Here is a 17,643-nt window from a genome sequence, read left to right as displayed (position 1 = left end):
TTTTCGAGACTCGAACTGAAGACCAGCAAAATTTAAAGGCTCGTTTTGCCGATCTGGCCACGAAGCGTCGTACCCGGATAGCGTCTGGATGGTGTAAGACTCTCATTAAGATTATAAACTAAAACTTTTAACACAGTGTCATTCTGGTCTAAAAGCACAATGCTTTGAATAGGAATGAATTCTGCGCATGTGCGTGAGCTTGACTCCTAAAATTTCTCTTGAATATAAAAATATTTTGACATTAAATTTTATTTTAAAAGTATAAGATTTTGAAAAGTTTTTATTAAGTGTTGGAATAATGGATAAATATACCTAAAATAAATAAAAGAAAAATATATTTAAAAAATTCTCATTTTCGAGACTCGAACTGAAAACCAGCAAAACTTAGAGGCTCGTTTTGCCGATCTGGCCACGAACCTTCGTACCCAAAGCGCGTCTGAATGGTCTAAGACTCTCATTAAGATTATCCACTAAAACTTTTAACACGGTGTCATTCTGGTCTAAAAGCACAATGCTTTGAATAGGAATGAATTCTGCGCACGTGCGTGAACTTGACTCATAAAATTTCTCTTCAATATAAAAATATTTTGAAATTAAATTTTATTTTAAAAGTATAAGATTTTGAAATGTTTTTATTAAGTGTTGGAATAATGGATAAATATACCTAAAATAAATAAAAGAAAAATATATTTAAAAAATTCTCATTTTCGAGACCCGAACTGAAGACCAACAAAACTTAGAGGCTCGTTTTGCCGATCTGGCCACGAAGCTTCGTATCCGGAGAGCGTCTGAATGGATTAAGACTCTCATTAAGATTATCCACTAAAACTTTTAACACAGTGTCATTCTGGTCTAAAAGCACAATGCTTTGAATAGGAATGAATTCTGCGCATGTGCGTGAACTTGACTCCAAAAATTTCTCTTCAATATAAAAATATTTTGACATTAAATTTTATTTTAAAAGTATAAGATTTTGAAATGTTTTTAGTAAGTGTTGGAATAATGGATAAATATACCTAAAATAAATAAAAGAAAAATATATTTAAAAAATTCTCATTTCGAGACTCGACCTGAAGACCAGCAAAACTAAGTGGCTCGTTTTGCCGATCTGGCCACGAGACTTCGCACCCGTAGAGCGTCTGAAAGGTCTAAGACTCTCATTAAGATTATCCACTAAAACTTTTAACACGGTGTCATTCTGGTCTAAAAGCACAATGCTTTGAATAGGAATGAATTCTGCGCATGTGCGTGAACTTGATTCATAAAATTTCTCTTGCATATAAAAATATTTTGACATTAAATTTTATTTTAAAAGTATAAGGTTTTGAAATGTTTTTAGTAAGTGTTGGAATAATGGATAAATATACCTAAAATAAATAAAAGAAAAATATATTAAAAAATTCTCATTTTCGACACCCGAACTGAAGACCAACTAAACTTAGAGGCTCGTTTTGCCGATCTGGCCACGAGACTTCGCACCCGTAGAGCGTCTGAATGGTCTAAGACTCTCATTAAGATTATCCACTAAAACTTTTAACACGGTGTCATTCTGGTCTAAAAGCACAATGCTTTGAATAGGAATGAATTCTGCGCACGTGCGTGAACTTGACTCATAAAATTTCTCTTCAATATAAAAATATTTTGAAATTAAATTTTATTTTAAAAGTATAAGATTTTGAAAATTTTTTATTAAGTATTGGAATAATGGATAAATATACCTAAAATAAATAAAAGAAAAATATATTTAAGAAATTCTCATTTTCGGGACTCGAACTGAAGACCAGCAAAACTTAGAGGCTCGTTTTGCCGATCTGGCCACGAAGCGTCGTACCCGGAGAGCGTCTGAATGGTCTAAGACTCTCATTAAGATTATCCACTAAAACTTTTAAAACGGTGTCATTCTGGTCTAAAAGCACAATGCTTTGAATAGGAATGAATTCTGCGCATGTGTGTGAGCTTGACTCCTAAAATTTCTCTTGAATATATAAATATTTTGACATTAAATTTTATTTTAAAAGTATAAGATTTTGAAAAGTTTTTATTAAGTGTTGGAATAATGGATAAATATACCTAAAATAAATAAAAGAAAAATATATTTAAAAAATTCTCATTTTCGAGACTCGAACTGAAGACCAGCAAAACTTAGAGGCTCGTTTTGCCGGTCTGGCCACGAACCTTCGTACCCGATGAGCGTTTGAAAGGTCTAAGACTCTCATTAAGATTATCCACTAAAACTTTTAAAACGGTGTCATTCTGGTCTAAAAGCACAATGCTTTGAATAGGAACGAATTCTGCGCATGTGCGTGAGCTTGACTCCTAAAATTTATCTTGAATATAGAAATATTTTGAATTTAAATTTTATTTTAAAATTACAGCATTTTGAAAAGTTCTTAGGAAGTGTTGGAATAATGTATACCTAAAATAAATAAAAGAGAAAAAAGAAAAGAAAAATATATTTAAAAAATTCTCATTTTTGAGACTCGAACTGAAGACCAGTAAAACTAATCTGCTCGTTTTGCCGATCTGGCCACGAAGCTTCGTACCCAGAGTGCGTATGAATGGCCTAAGACTCTCATTAATATTATACACTAAAAATTTTGACACTGTGTCATTCTGGTCTAAAAGCATAATGCTTTGAATAGGAATGAATTCTGCGCATGTGGGTGAACTTGACTCCTAAAATTTCTCTGGAATATAGAAATATTTTAACATTAAATATTTTTTTAGAAGTATAAGATTTGGAACTATTCATAGCAAGTGTGGGAATAATGGATACCTAAAATAAATAAAAAAGAAAAAGAAAAGAAAAATATATTTAAAAAATTCTCATTTTTGAGACTCGAACTGAAGACCAGTAAAACTAATCTGCTCGTTCTGCCGATCTTTACACGAAGCGTCGTACCCAGAGTGCGTCTGAATGGCCTAAGACTCTTATTAAGATGATAAAAAAAGTTTTAAAACTTTGTCATTCTGGTCTAAACGCATAATGCTCTGAATAGGAATGAATTCTTCGCATGTACGTGATCTTCACTCCTAAAATTTCTCTTGAATATAGTAATATTTTCACATTAAATTTTATTTTAAAAGTATAACATTTTGAAAAGTTCTTAGGAAGTGTTGGAATAATGTATACCTAAAATAAATAAAAGAGAAAAAAGAAAAGAAAAATATATTTAAAAAATTCTCATTTTCGACACTCGAACTGAAGACCAGCAAAACTAAGCTGCTCGTTCTGCCGATCTGGCCACGAAGCTTCGTACCCAGAGTGCGTATGAATGGCCTAAGACTCTCATTAATATTATACACTAAAAATTTTAACACTGCGTCATTCTGGTCTAAAAGCATAATGCTTTGAATAGGAATGAATTCTGCTCATGTGGGTGAACTTGACTCCTAAAATTTCTCTGGAATATAGAAATATTTTGACATTAAATTTTATTTTAAAAGTATAACATTTTGAAAAGTTCTTAGGAAGTGTTGGAATAATGTATACCTAAAATAAATAAAAGAGAAAAATGAAAAGAAAAATATATTTAAAAAATTCTCATTTTCGAGACTCGAACTGAAGATCAGCAAAACTAAGCTGCTCGTTCTGCCGATCTGCCCACGAAGCTTCGTACCCAGAGTGCGTTTGAATGGCCTAAGACTCTCATTAAGATGATAATCTAAAAGTTTTAATACGGTGTCATTCTGGTCTAAAAGCAGACTGCTTTGAGTAGGAATGAATTCTGCGCAAGTGCGTGATCTTGACCCCTAAAAATTCTCTTGAATATAGAAATATTTTAACATTAAATATTTTTTTAGAAGTATAAGATTTGGAACTATTCATAGCAAGTGTGGGAATAATGGATACCTAAAATAAATAAAAAAGAAAAAGAAAAGAAAAATATATTTAAAAAATTCTCATTTTTGAGACTCGAACTGAAGACCAGTAAAACTAATCTGCTCGTTCTGCCGATCTTTACACGAAGCGTCGTACCCAGAGTGCGTCTGAATGGCCTAAGACTCTCATTAATATTATACACTAAAAGTTTTAACACGGTGTCATTCTGGTCGAAAAGCACATTGTTCTGAATAGGAATGAATTCTGCGCATGTGCGTGATCTTGACTCCTAAAATACAAGACGTAGATACATCCAAGTCCTTTGAAGAATATTGAGTTGATTTTAAATTAAAAGTAGAAAAGCACAAGATGAATTAATAGATTTCTTTCTATCCTTTACCTTAAATGATTTTATTATTTTCAAACGTAAATTAGTTGCATGTAACTCATTGGAATTCATTCGCTAGTTTAATGAAAGAATACAGATAAAAAGTTAGAAATATGCCATGCTCTAGAAATGCATTAGTAGAATTTTGCGAATTGGTACTTTTGTCTGATTTTTAACAATGTGTTCATAGAAATTTCATTGTTTAAGTCGTGTTCATCTGCTTTCGAATTTAAAACTAAAGGTATGTTCTATTGGTATGTTCGTTCCTGATAGTCAATAGGTAAATTTAAGATCTTTATCTTGGCGGAGAATGCATTTTTAGAAACTTTGAACTAGTTAGATGTGAATCTTAAAGTTTGTTTAAAAGTTTCGTTGTTATTTTTCATATTAAAATGTTCTTTTATTATTTTCTTAAAATCGGTTATTAAATATTACATATATATACTATCTCATTTAAATATTTTTAATTTGATATTCTGATTTCTACTCTTTTCCGATTTGTAAATTGTGACAGATAGCTAATTTTTATTTTAGTGAAAATTCTTGCTTTTTGTCAGTTACAGAATTGTAATATTTAATATTATGAATATCTTCGTTTCTAGATTAAATGACTAACTATTAAAAGAAGATCCTAAGAGTGCGCAATTTCACATAAATGAAAATTGCATTATTATAAACTTAAATATTTTATCAAAATATTAACAGAAAACTAATTTTATTAAATTTGGAAGTCAAAACAAAAATCGTATATGTGTGAGGTATAGGTAAAAAATCTTTCAATGAATTGAAATAGTATTTCTATTTATAATTCATCTAAATTTTATTAAAAAGATATTTGCAATTTTGGAGGAAAAAATACTATTAAAGCTCTCACCGTAAATAGAACAGCTTTCTCCGAGTGTACTATTCTGAACAACCATAAAATATCATAGGGGGAAAATAATTCGGCTTTACATTTATATGAATGGAAGGGAGATTTAAGAAGGATTTTTTCAAAGAATTTATTATGAACAAAAAATACACCCGGAGACATTATACTAAATTAATTAAAAAGAACACTGAAGAAGGTTAGGAACAGTGTCGGAATGATTCTCAATAAAGAAGCATCCATGACGCAAAGGTCTAGTATCTGACGCATATGCGACTTGGACAGCTTACATAAAGGCAGATTTTATTTTAGGAGACAAGGAAAATAAGAGGTTGATTTCTAATAGTATGAAATTTCTATTTTGTATGCAGAATATATACTTAATAGCAAGAGAAAATATTTTAATTCGCGAAAAATATGATTCAATTCTAAAAATAAATGTTTTAATACTACTTTCTTAAGATATTTTCTTTTATTGTTTTAAAAATATGGACAAAAAAGTAATACCATAAAAATGTGGGATACCGAAGGGGATATTTTAGAGAATTTGGAGTTTTAATTGCATTCATTATATATTTAACACTGCGTTTTGCAAGTCTTCAGTTCAAATCTCGAAATCAAGGAATGTTTTTATATATTTTTCTTCTTTTTTTAAAATTTATTTTAGATATTTTTCACCATTATTCTCTCACTTACTATAAATTATTCCAAATTATATACCTCAGATATAAAATTTATTTTCTAAATATTTCTATATTTAATCGAAATTATAAGAGTCAAGTTCACGCAAATACACAGAATTAATTCCCATACAAAGCATTGCCTTTTTAGAAAAGATTGACAAAGTCTTAAAACTTAAATTGGCTAATCACAATTAGAATCTTAAATCGTTCAGACTCTCTCGGGATGGGAGGCTTGGTGGCTAGATCAGCAAGGCGAGTCATTTCGTTTTACATCTTTTCAGTTCGAGTGTCGAAATCAAGAAACGTTTCTATATATATACATATTTTCTTTTTAAAAAAATAATAATTTAGCTATTTATATACATTATACCCACAAAACGAGCCATACCCCACTAATTTGAATGTATTCAAAATTATATACTTCAAAAAGAAAATTTAATTTCAAAATATTTCTATATTTAATCGAAATGCGCAGAATTCATCATTATTCCAAACATTTTGCTTTTAGACCAGATTGACACCGTGTTAAAACTTTTAGTGAATAATCATAAAGAGAGTATTAGACCATTCAGATTCACTCCGGGAACGAATCTTCGTGGCAAATCGGCATAACGAGCTACTTAGTTTTGCTTGTCTTAAGTTCGAGTCTCGAATAAGAGAATTTTTTAATATATTTTCTTTAATTTTAAAAAAAAATATTTTTGTTATTTTTATCCATTATTCCCACACTTACTATGAACTATTCCAAATCTTAAACTTCTAAAACAAAATTTAGAGTCAAAATATTTCTATATTCAAGTGAAATTTTAGGAGTCAAGATCACGCACATGCGCAGAATTCATTCCTATTCAGAACAATGTGCTTTTAGACCAGAATGACACCGTGTTAAAACTTTTAGTGTATAATATTAATGAGAGTCTTAGGCCATTCAGACGCACTCTGGGTACGACGCTTCGTGTAAAGATCGGCAGAACGAGCAGATTAGTTTTACTGGTCTTCAGTTCGAGTCTCAAAAATGAGAATTTTTTAAATATATTTTTCTTTTCTTTTTTCTTTTTTATTTATTTTAGGTATCCATTATTCCCACACTTGCTATGAATAGTTCCAAATTTTATACTTCTAAAAAAATATTTAATGTTAAAATATTTCTATATTCAAGAGAAATTTTAGGAGTCAAGATCACGCACATGCGCAGAATTCATTCCTATTCAAATCATTGGGCTTTGACACCAGATTGACACCGTGTTAAAACATTTAGTGGACAGAATTCACATGTTCAGAATTCATTCCTATTCAAATCATTGTGCTTTGACACCAGATTGACACCGTGTTAAAACATTTAGTGTTCAGAATTCACATGTTCAGAATTCATTCCTATTCAAAGCATTGTGCTTTTAGCAAAATTGGCACCTTTATAAAACTTTTAGAGGATAATCGTAATGAGAGTCTTAGACCATTCAGCCGCCCATCGGGTACGAAGCTTCGTGGCCAGATCGACCGAACGAGCCACTTTGTTTTGCTGCTCTTCAGTTCGAGTCTCGAATATGAGAATTTTTTAATATATTTTTCTTTTCTTTTTTTTAAAATTTATTTTAGGTATTTTTATCTATTATTCTCACACTTACTATGAACTATTCCAAATCTTATACTTCTAAAATAAAATTAAACGTCAAAATATTTCTATATTCAAGAGAAATTTTAGGAGTCAAATTCACGCACATTCGCAGAATTCATTCCTCTTCAAAGCATTGTGCTTTTAGACCAGATTGACACCGTCTTAAAACTTAATTTATAATCATAATGAGAATCTTAGACCATTCAGACTCTTTCGTGATATAACGTTTCGTGGCTAGATTAGCAGAACGAGCCACTTAGTGCTGCTGGTCTTCAGTTCGAGTACCTAAATGAGACTTTTTTTTAATATATTTTCTTTTTTTTAAATTTATTTCAGGTATTTTTATCCATTATTCCCACACTTGCTATGAATAGTTCCAAATCTTATACTTCTAAAAAAATATTTAATGCTAAAATATTTCTATATTCAAGAGAATTTTTAGGGGTCAAGTTCACGCACTTGCGCAGAATTCATTCCTACTCAAAGCATTCTGCTTTTAGACCAGAATGACACCATGTTAAAACTTTTAGTTTATAATCTTAATGAGAGTCTTTGGCCATTCAGACGCTATCCGGGTACGACGCTTCGTGGCCAGATCGGCAGAACGAGCCGTTAATTTTGCTAGACATCAGTTCGAGTCTCGAAAATGAAAATTTTTTAAATATATTTTTCTTTTTTTTTTCTTTTTTATATTTTAGGTATATTCATCCATTATTCACTTATTAAGAAATTTTCAAATTGTTATACTTTAAAAATAAAATTTAATGTCAAAATATTTCTATATTCAAGAGACATTTTAGGAGTCAAGTTCCTGCATATGCGAAGAATTTATTCCTATTCAAAGCATTGCGCTTTTAGACCAGATTGACCCTGTCTTAAAACTTTTATTGGATAGTCATAATGAGAATCTCAGACCATTTAGACTCTCTCGGAATATGAGTCTATTTGGCTAGATCAGCAGGCCGATCTGTTCAGTTTTGCAGGTGTTCAGAATTTAGAAGCTTAAGTGTAGATGACACTTGAATAACGTCTGACCTAAAATATTGAGTATCTCGGAACATTCTTCACATCGCAAAATCGAATCTGTGATGAATCGTGTTATATATGTTTTCTTGTTTATTTAATTATTTTGCATATTTTATATTCTTGTCTAATTCTAATGTTGCTACAAATTAATCCACTTGTTAAACTTCGAAAAATAAATTTTTATCTCCGAATGTCAATGGATATAATATAATTATGAAATATTTAATCGTGCGCATGCGCAAGAATCTTCCCTATTCATTGTGCTTTTAGATCTGAAACGAATCCTATTTCAAAATATGATGATTTAATCAAAGTTAGAAGCTTGAATATTGACAGCTGTCGCTGAATGTGTCAAATGCTGGATTATGTGCCATTTGAATTGTAAGCATTTTTGCAGATCGTATGTTCGAATCTGAGAGAAACGAATTGTTTTATATTTTTTTTTCATTTTAATATGGTTTTTATATTACCCTCGAGATTATTCCTAAGATTACTCAAAATATTCCATTGTTTATTCTTCAAAAAATAAATTTTAAATAAAATATCAGTAGAATCACTCCATTTTTTAAATTCATATCTTCCGAATTTTTTTAATCGCACTTAAATGTAGATGGCGTTCTGAAAATGTCTGGTCTTAAATATTTAGCTTTTTAGAGCATTCTGAAATGCTAAATATCAGCTTTTCGCAGGTTCAAATCTGGGAATTTCTTCTTTTTTTATTTATTTTGTTTATTTTACTCCTGACTGATTCTAATTTTACTACAAATTAACTATACATTTTAATTTTACTACAACTTCTATTGAAATCTCAAAATATCAATATAATTAATATAATTTTTAAATACCACATCTTGCGCATGCGCTGAAATCTTGCCTTCATATTATGTCTTCAGACCTGAAACCGGTCCAATTTCAAAATACGATTTTTTTTATTGCTGTCTTTATGCCTGAATTTGAAAGCTCTTTCAAGGGTCCCTACGAATCGATAAAACTGGCAATGAAAGAGCAAAAAAATGTCTTAATTATGGCTAAAAATTATGATTTACTACCTTGCTTGATTTTGATGCACTTTTTACCGATTTGTGATTGCCCACGACTATGACTACAAACTTCTGCCAGATTAAAACCAAAAACCAACAATTAAATATAACAAACCTTTAACAGATAATTCAATCTAAAATATTTTATCTTAATAATATCTGTAAATTCTGATTTTTATGAAAAATTTTGTCTTCAAATGTGCCATTGTAAAGAAAGACTTCTAGAAAAATTGTCGCTAGCTTTCAAATGGCAAGCCCATTTTTAACGAGTTCACTCCTCTTAAATAAAATATACGATCGACGATTAATGAAGCAGAGTGGAAAATAAAATCCATTTATGTTGAAATTATTCAGTGAAGTCGATTCATGGTAATATGAAGTAATGAAAAAAAAAATGAATTACTATACATCAGCAGAGGTTATATGAATTTGTTAGTCGTTTATTTATATCATACAAATGACACATGCTTGGATCAAAAAGAAAAGGCTGAATTTGATATAAAGTCAATCGTGCGAAGTATAAATACCGAGAAATAAAATAAGTGTGATTAATCTATACAAATGATCAAAACGAATGCGTGTGTTTGACATTCTGCAAGTCAGAACGCTCGACTTACAGATAACAAATTTTACATATATATATGTTGGAACGTGAAAATGTGCACCTTGCAGCAATTTCTTTTAAATTTTACTTAGAAATAAAAATGAAGCTGAAATTCGGCGATTTTCTGCAATAATTTTGAAAAATATTACTACACAAATGAATTTTGTGGTTCCAAAAATTATATTTCATTATAGTAATTTAATAATTGTGCAGACTTTTGCTAAATGTTAATAATTTTTAAAAAAGAAAAAAAAAAGAATTTTTTCCTTTAATTTTTAACAACTGCAGGGCAACAATTTGCATTGTTATTTACAGTTCAAACCGTGTTCATTGCTTCATCTATCTGATCACGTGATATCTTTTTTTTTTTTTTTTTTTTTTTTTTTGTTATTGTTGAAAGCTAAGGAAGGATTCTGTTCAAAGAATCGGATATATATATTTTTTAAATAGTGCTATGACTTTATAGGGCAGATTTTATCAGAAAGGTTCATGCAAAAGATAAACGGAGCTGAGCTAAGATAGTTAAAATAACACGACTTTAATGTCAGACTATTTGATGAAATAATGAACCGAGTTATATTTGAATTCAGACAAACTGATTTTTATAACAAATGCTCCTGGCGAACCAACTGAAGTACTAGTTAAACAATAAAATAAGGAGATTTTTATAAAAAGTATTGAGATATTAAATACGTAGAATTATTACATGAAGAAAATGAATCTATTACAATTGTCACATGCCTTGACACAAGTGATGACACTTTTCTCGGCAATACCTTTATTATGGATGGATTATTATTATTATTATTATTATATCTTATGGATTAAATGATCGATGGCTATTTATATATGTACAATTAAATGTCAATTAAAATTTAAACTTATTTCTCGGAGTTCCTACTAACACACATTCTTACTGGTGTCTGCTTCCAACTCTTCCTCTCTCTTCGCTTCATCTCCTTTCAGCCGTGAGGCCGAAACAGCTACGTGGAGGTAGGAGACATGACACCAATGATCAAATATATCGTGTCTGATCGTTACGTGGCTTTCATCTACTTTCAGTACATGAGGCAAACGTAAACCTGGTTTTATACTGAACCTAATAATGAGTATTTTTTTCATTCTGGAAGATGCGAGGTCAAACTCTTCCTCAAAGGCAACTTCTCATGTTGATTGTCAAGACTGAATTATAGTCGCTAACAAAATTTCCGTAAATTGTAAAATTTTGTAATCAAAAGCTTATTTTTAAAAATGAGTTCATTGGTATGTTGTGAATTAATTTGTTATAAAAAATATTTTTAATGACTTACTATTATATTCAAATTATAAATGAAAGTAACTTGTTGTATTGCTTGTGATTTCATTTGAGAAATGTTTAAATGCATCTACATGCATTACTGTTTGTGCAGAACGAAGTTAAATTTCTACTTGAATTTAAATTTTTAACTAGACAGTTCATGGACAAAAATTTTTAAATTCAATATTTCATTATTAGAAAATTTGAAACTTATGTTTTTCGAATAATGAAATTTAATTCGAAAATGCTTGCATTTCAATAGTATCGTGTAACTCGAGCACATTTCACATTGGCCAATTCAAAATACGGTTAGGCTGTAGGTTAAAAAAAAAAATCTTAGTTTGTTCGCATTGTTATGGCTGACCGCACGAATCAATCCAGAAATGCTCAAGAAGCAAAATTTTTAGAACATAAAAGGAAGATGAGAGTTTAATCAATAAAGAATATTTGTTACAATCTCAGTCTCCACCGAATTTCAATGAAATTTGGTACGTCTGCTTTTCAAGAAGAAGAATACTATCAATTTTGAATCATTTACTAAAAAATTTGCAATCAATGCTTTGAATAATTAAAAACTACTCAAAGCATTAACTGTTTTTAGATATATCATAAAAAAAAAAAAATCGTAAAAATAAATTCTGCATTATTTTGAAACTGCTACATTACAGTAAATTTCTTCCTTGAACCGTGAAGCTTTTACGGCCGAAGTTTATTAAAGTTATTTACAAGAAAATTAAGACCTTACAAAACGAAGTACAACCACACCATACAACGTTCAAGTTACTGCACTGTCCACTTGCATGCTTTTCGAATAATTTCCTAGGCGATTGTCCGAGTAGTCCTTGATGTTATTTTAATGTACCGCTTTTATCCCTGTACAACTCGAGCCTTCTAATTATAACGTCTTTTTAAATTCAGTTTGATGCAAAAAAAAAAAATGTGTTTTTATTGTTACGATGAAATCAAAATTTCGTTTTTCTATCCAAACCCTTCCATTGCGACTTTTGGCAATTGTGAGGGTTTTAAAAATTGCTTTCTTCGAATATTCACTCCAAAAGAGGATTTGCTTTTTAACTCGCGCGCGCAGCGATTTGCAGTAAACTGGTTCTACTGAATTATTTGTCTGATCAAACAACGTTCAATTTAAAATAAATGCACCCCCTGTTAATAGCATTTAGAGAGGACAATATTCTAGTAAAAGGTCGCTAAATGGGCTAGTATAATATTTAATTGAATTTTACTGGATATTATACGTTTAAAAAACTACAAATACGGCTAAAAAAGAATTTTGCATTTTTACTTTCGCATATACGAAACATGAAGTACTGTAATCGTTAAAAAAATTCGAACTTGAGATTGCGAGGAATCCGAACGTTTTCGAATATCCCTAGTTCGAGGAACATGTTTTTGAAGGTGTTTTTCTCTGTGGTAAAGAACTCAAATAAGAGTTGAGCTAAACAGGTGAAATTTGGTATTCTTTACATCAAATTTCAAACTTTGAATAATATCCGCCCAAAAGAAGTCTGTATATCTGGTTATTTGAATGTATTTTAACACGACCGAAAGTGAAGAGATCTAGATAAATGACATTCGATACACAGTTTTAGACATCCATAGTATAGGCATCGTAATTTTGTACCAATTCCAACAAAGGGTTGACCACCTATCAGTCTGTATTTTCAAAAATGCGTAAACCTGGTAAACCAAAAGCACAGTGAAATACATAAAATTTGTTAGATTTTGTGGCTAAAATTGCAGTTCAGTGTCAAATATTGATTTCAATCGATCTGTGGAAACGCTTCTAAAATATAAATTCGATTTTCGGATCATTTAAGTGCATGCCAACGATTCATCGCCAAAACACTGTCTAATGATGACATGATAGATTCAGTAAAAATGGTAAATTCGCGCCAAAGGTTAACATTTTGAAGTTATTGTACGCCAATATTATGGAAAGAGTTCTCTGGGCCAATGCATTTATTAGAGAGTTTTGGGGAGACCACCCGTTTGTCCATTTTCAAACAATTTCATAAGTATAATTAGTAGAAATATATAAAGGAAGAAAGTATGCTATTGATCTGATAAATTAGAAAAAAGGAAGATTCTGGACGAAATTCATAATCATATTAAATTTTATTCGAATAGCAAAATTTTTAAAACTGTCTAAGAGACGGAAAATTTTTCCTAATCCATCATTTCATGCAGTCCCGAAAATTTGCGATTATGAATTTTTAAAATTCCTAATAATATTTAAAGATATATTATTATGAATATATTTAACTTAAATAATTATTTTCTACTTTTTACTGGTATATGTGATTTTAAACTAACGCCTAGGCATGGAGCCATCTTTAGATTCCGTAAGTGCTGAATCGATTGCAAACTTTGTACCGAACAAGCAAGAAAGCATATTAATATTGGATTGTCATCCAGTTCTGATTTATGTTTAAAGTCTCAAGCTTATCAGGAAGTTAGTCTCCGAGGCGTGGTGACTAAAAAATACGTTATTCGAGTTGTCTATTTGGAAACAATTGAAAATGCTTTGGGCATGGTTAATGAAATTTGGTAAGAGACATCGGTGGAACCTAGAGGCTTCCCTCTTAAATTGAATACTATTTAGTTTTAAGCTGTGTTACTGAATTCCATGAGTGGCAAAACTAATTGCTGTTTCGCCTGTCAATTTGAAATTTTATAGAAGACAATTGTACGTCATAAGCGAAAAAAGCTTAGATATACTGAAAATACTTGCGAATTACTAATAATTTTGCGTATTGCAGTTTCAAGAGTTATATGATAAACATTTTGCCTGATACTTTTAACTTTATAAAATTCATATGTATGTATTAATTTTCGATTCAATACCGATTAAAACCTTACATTCAGGGAGTAACCCTAGATACAATGAGATCTTGTACCAAAGGCCATTTGTAGGATTTCTTAAATATTTTAGAGAATTTATTTTCTGTTAAGTTGATTCCAAGTTAAGTAACAGTATAACCATGTGTATGTACCCGTTTTACAATTTCAAATCGGTCAATAATTCATCCAGATGTTGTTGTTGTGGTTTGGTTTGCTGGCTATACTGCGCAATTCATCCGGAGGAAGTCTGTCTATCCGATAAAAGCTAACAAGATCATTGCAATATAAAGAGAGTAACATCTGTAAAATTTGGTAAATGTTTATCATGCCAATTGTAAAAATGCATCAAATTTGGAATTAAGAGGTAATAATCTGCCGGTCAGTACTTTCACATGAATATAAGCTCTGTTCCCAAAAATGCAACGACTTGAATATGCGAGAGTTAGTATGGGTTTTTGTAACCAACTTAGAGACTGTCATTTTTCTTCAAATTTTTATTTCAATCGAGCGGGGAAAAAAGCCCAAAATAGAAATTAGATATTCTGATGATTATGTAATAACAGCAACTCGGCTATTAGGCTCTTGTGTATTTTTTTGTTCAGTAATGGCATGACATTATTACATTTTGTAGAATATGTCAGAAACTTTCTCAGATACTCTTATACACTGCATTAATTATATACCCCAAAATATTTTGGTTTAGTTAAATTTTTAAAGCGTTCAAAATGTACTTCTGAATAACTAATAATTGAAGTTCTATAAATATCGGAATATAATTTAGCACCCAGGAGAAAAAGCATTCCATTAGATAAACCGCACAACGGTGAATTTACTGAAGTATTCGCAAGATTTGATCCATTCAACAAACATCATGATCTTTGCGTTTTTATTTTTATCATATATTGCTACATAAATTAATTTTTATTTCGGTTAGATTCGCCTTTTATAAACAAAATTTATTATTTGCCTATGTTTTGCAATTTTATTAAATGGTGCCCCAGACTGAAGCTATCAAGAAAAGACATTTAATGTATTCAGGAATGATTTGTGTCCCGAAACATTAAGCTAAGAGGACATCAACGATTTATATAGGTGTCACTAGTTTAGATTCGTATTTAAAAGAGTTTTTTAAGATTTGTAAATTGAGATTCGCTGTTCATAATAACTACAAAAAAATAACTAATTCAATTTTAAAATAAGCAAAGTTCTTATGTGAAAATTGGGCAGTCAATTTCATTACACGAATGTTTCCTATTCATTGTTCTTCAAAGCAAAAATAAACCGAAATTATATCTACGAAATATCGCCAAGTTCCTGGCTAAGTTTTTGTATGATCTGAATTTTCTCAGAAAACGACACTGAGTAATTCAATGTTGCACATTGCAATGATTCATTGAAGAAAGACACATTTTAATTTCCTTAAAATCATTGAATACGAAAAAGAAATGCTTAACAGCAATTTTAACGATTTCAGCTGAGGGGTTTTATTCATTTAGCAGTTCGTTTAGAGACAGTACACAATACGCGAATCGCTTTTGATGAACTGATTAATTCGGCTGAAAATGAAATTAAACATTATTCTAATGATTGATGATATCTTCACCGCATTACCACGGAAAGGGGTTGAAGTAGCTTCTGAGGGTAAAGACCCTGAGCACCCAACGGCAGAAGTCTGACTTCTAGCTCATATGAAGATGAAACTCACACATTCACACACCTCAGAGATAGAACACAGATGAAGAACAACCATGCCTAAACCGTGATTCGAACGCGGGAAGCCTAGATCACGAGGAAGATGCACTACCCCTATGCAAGGACGCCGGCTATTCTGATGATTTATTTTGGATTAATTGCTCAATAATTTTATGAAAGTGTAAATTGCTTTTGTATTTACTGTGACTTATATACTACCATTATAACCATACGCTATGTATTTATGCTTAAGATTCAGATGGGAATCTACTCAATTATACCTCTTTAAACTGCTCGATATTATTTATTTACAAATTTTTTCGCTAGTAAACTTATGCTTTAAATCGACCTGCTTTGTGTCTCTAGGAAGCTACCTACTTGGAAATACACCACTGGAGTTGGCCTATAAATGTGCAGGTGGGGAGGGGATATTGAAATACTAGTTTCTCGTATTTAAATAATAAAAAATAATAAAGTTTAATATTTTCATTTTTTTACATTCAAAAAATTGTAAAAGTTTAAAAAAAACTTTAAGATAGTTTGATTAGGCCGAGGAATTTTTAAAAAAACGCTTGTTTGACGGAAATATTCAATTTTTGAAATAATTCACCAAAATTCAATTTCATGTAAAAGAAATGCGCAGATCAGAAATATTCAATTTATTTTTTGAAAAAATCCGATTTTGTTGAAGGGGACAAAGAAACCGAGTAGAGGTGCGTAAACCCGAAGTTGAATTTTTTTTTTTTTTTTTTTTGCACTTATTCTGACAGAAAAATATCATTCGAAAACAAATGCCATTTTAAATGCTTGAGCGATTTTCTAAAGAAAATCTTCGAAAATTAAATTTGAACATTTTGTCTCAATTATTAAGGTGAATTTATTTTACGACGATTTCTATTTAAAATTTTCCGAGAATCAATGACCAATGAAAAAAATTTTATAATGCCAAATGAACTTGTCCTTTGAAAATATCTATAGACATTTTTGACCACATAAAATTCTTAAAAAATCAGATATTAATTGCAAACTTCATCAATTATTACTTCGAAATAATGTTATAAAATATCTTCGGAATTGAGATTACATTTCTAATCAAAAACGATTCTTTAAACTTATTAGATATAGTTAGCTTGATTCGGTTAATTAAAACGTTTCATTTTGAGGCGAGATACAGAAAGAAATCTAGGCCTTTTTTTTCCATTGAAAATTTTGATTACAACATAATAAAATCGACCTATTTGCATTCAAAAATCGATTAATATGTCAAGTACATTTGATAAAGTCTTACGAAATATTGACTAAAATCTCACATAAATTGAATGAATAAATATTTTTCAATTTTCCACTTGAAACTTTGAATGCTCGAAGCTCATTTCTATGCATTATTTTAAAACATACACATTTTTAATACTTATAATTATTCCTCTCAAAAGTTATGTGTTATTTATAAGTATAAACTCAGTGGCTCAACCAACAAATTCGGGTGCAAACTAATTAAATCGATAAAATAGATACAATGAGCTTCACCCCTCCCCCCCCCCCCACACACATTGTGATGCTATTCAGAAATTAATACAGTTCAATTAGATCATTCCATTAAATCATTTTAATTGCATGCAAATCATCATTGCGCTGTAATTTAGATTAGATGCGTCCGCAACTGATAAGGCCACAAAGTTTTCTTATGATTGAAAACAGCTGAATTTTGTTTTCAACTATTATTAAGATTTTAAGCTTCACTCATATAT

This window comes from Argiope bruennichi, chromosome 7 (assembly GCF_947563725.1).
Source record: "Argiope bruennichi chromosome 7, qqArgBrue1.1, whole genome shotgun sequence".
Lineage (NCBI taxonomy): Eukaryota > Metazoa > Arthropoda > Arachnida > Araneae > Araneidae > Argiope > Argiope bruennichi.
This window is presented reverse-complemented; position numbering follows the sequence as displayed.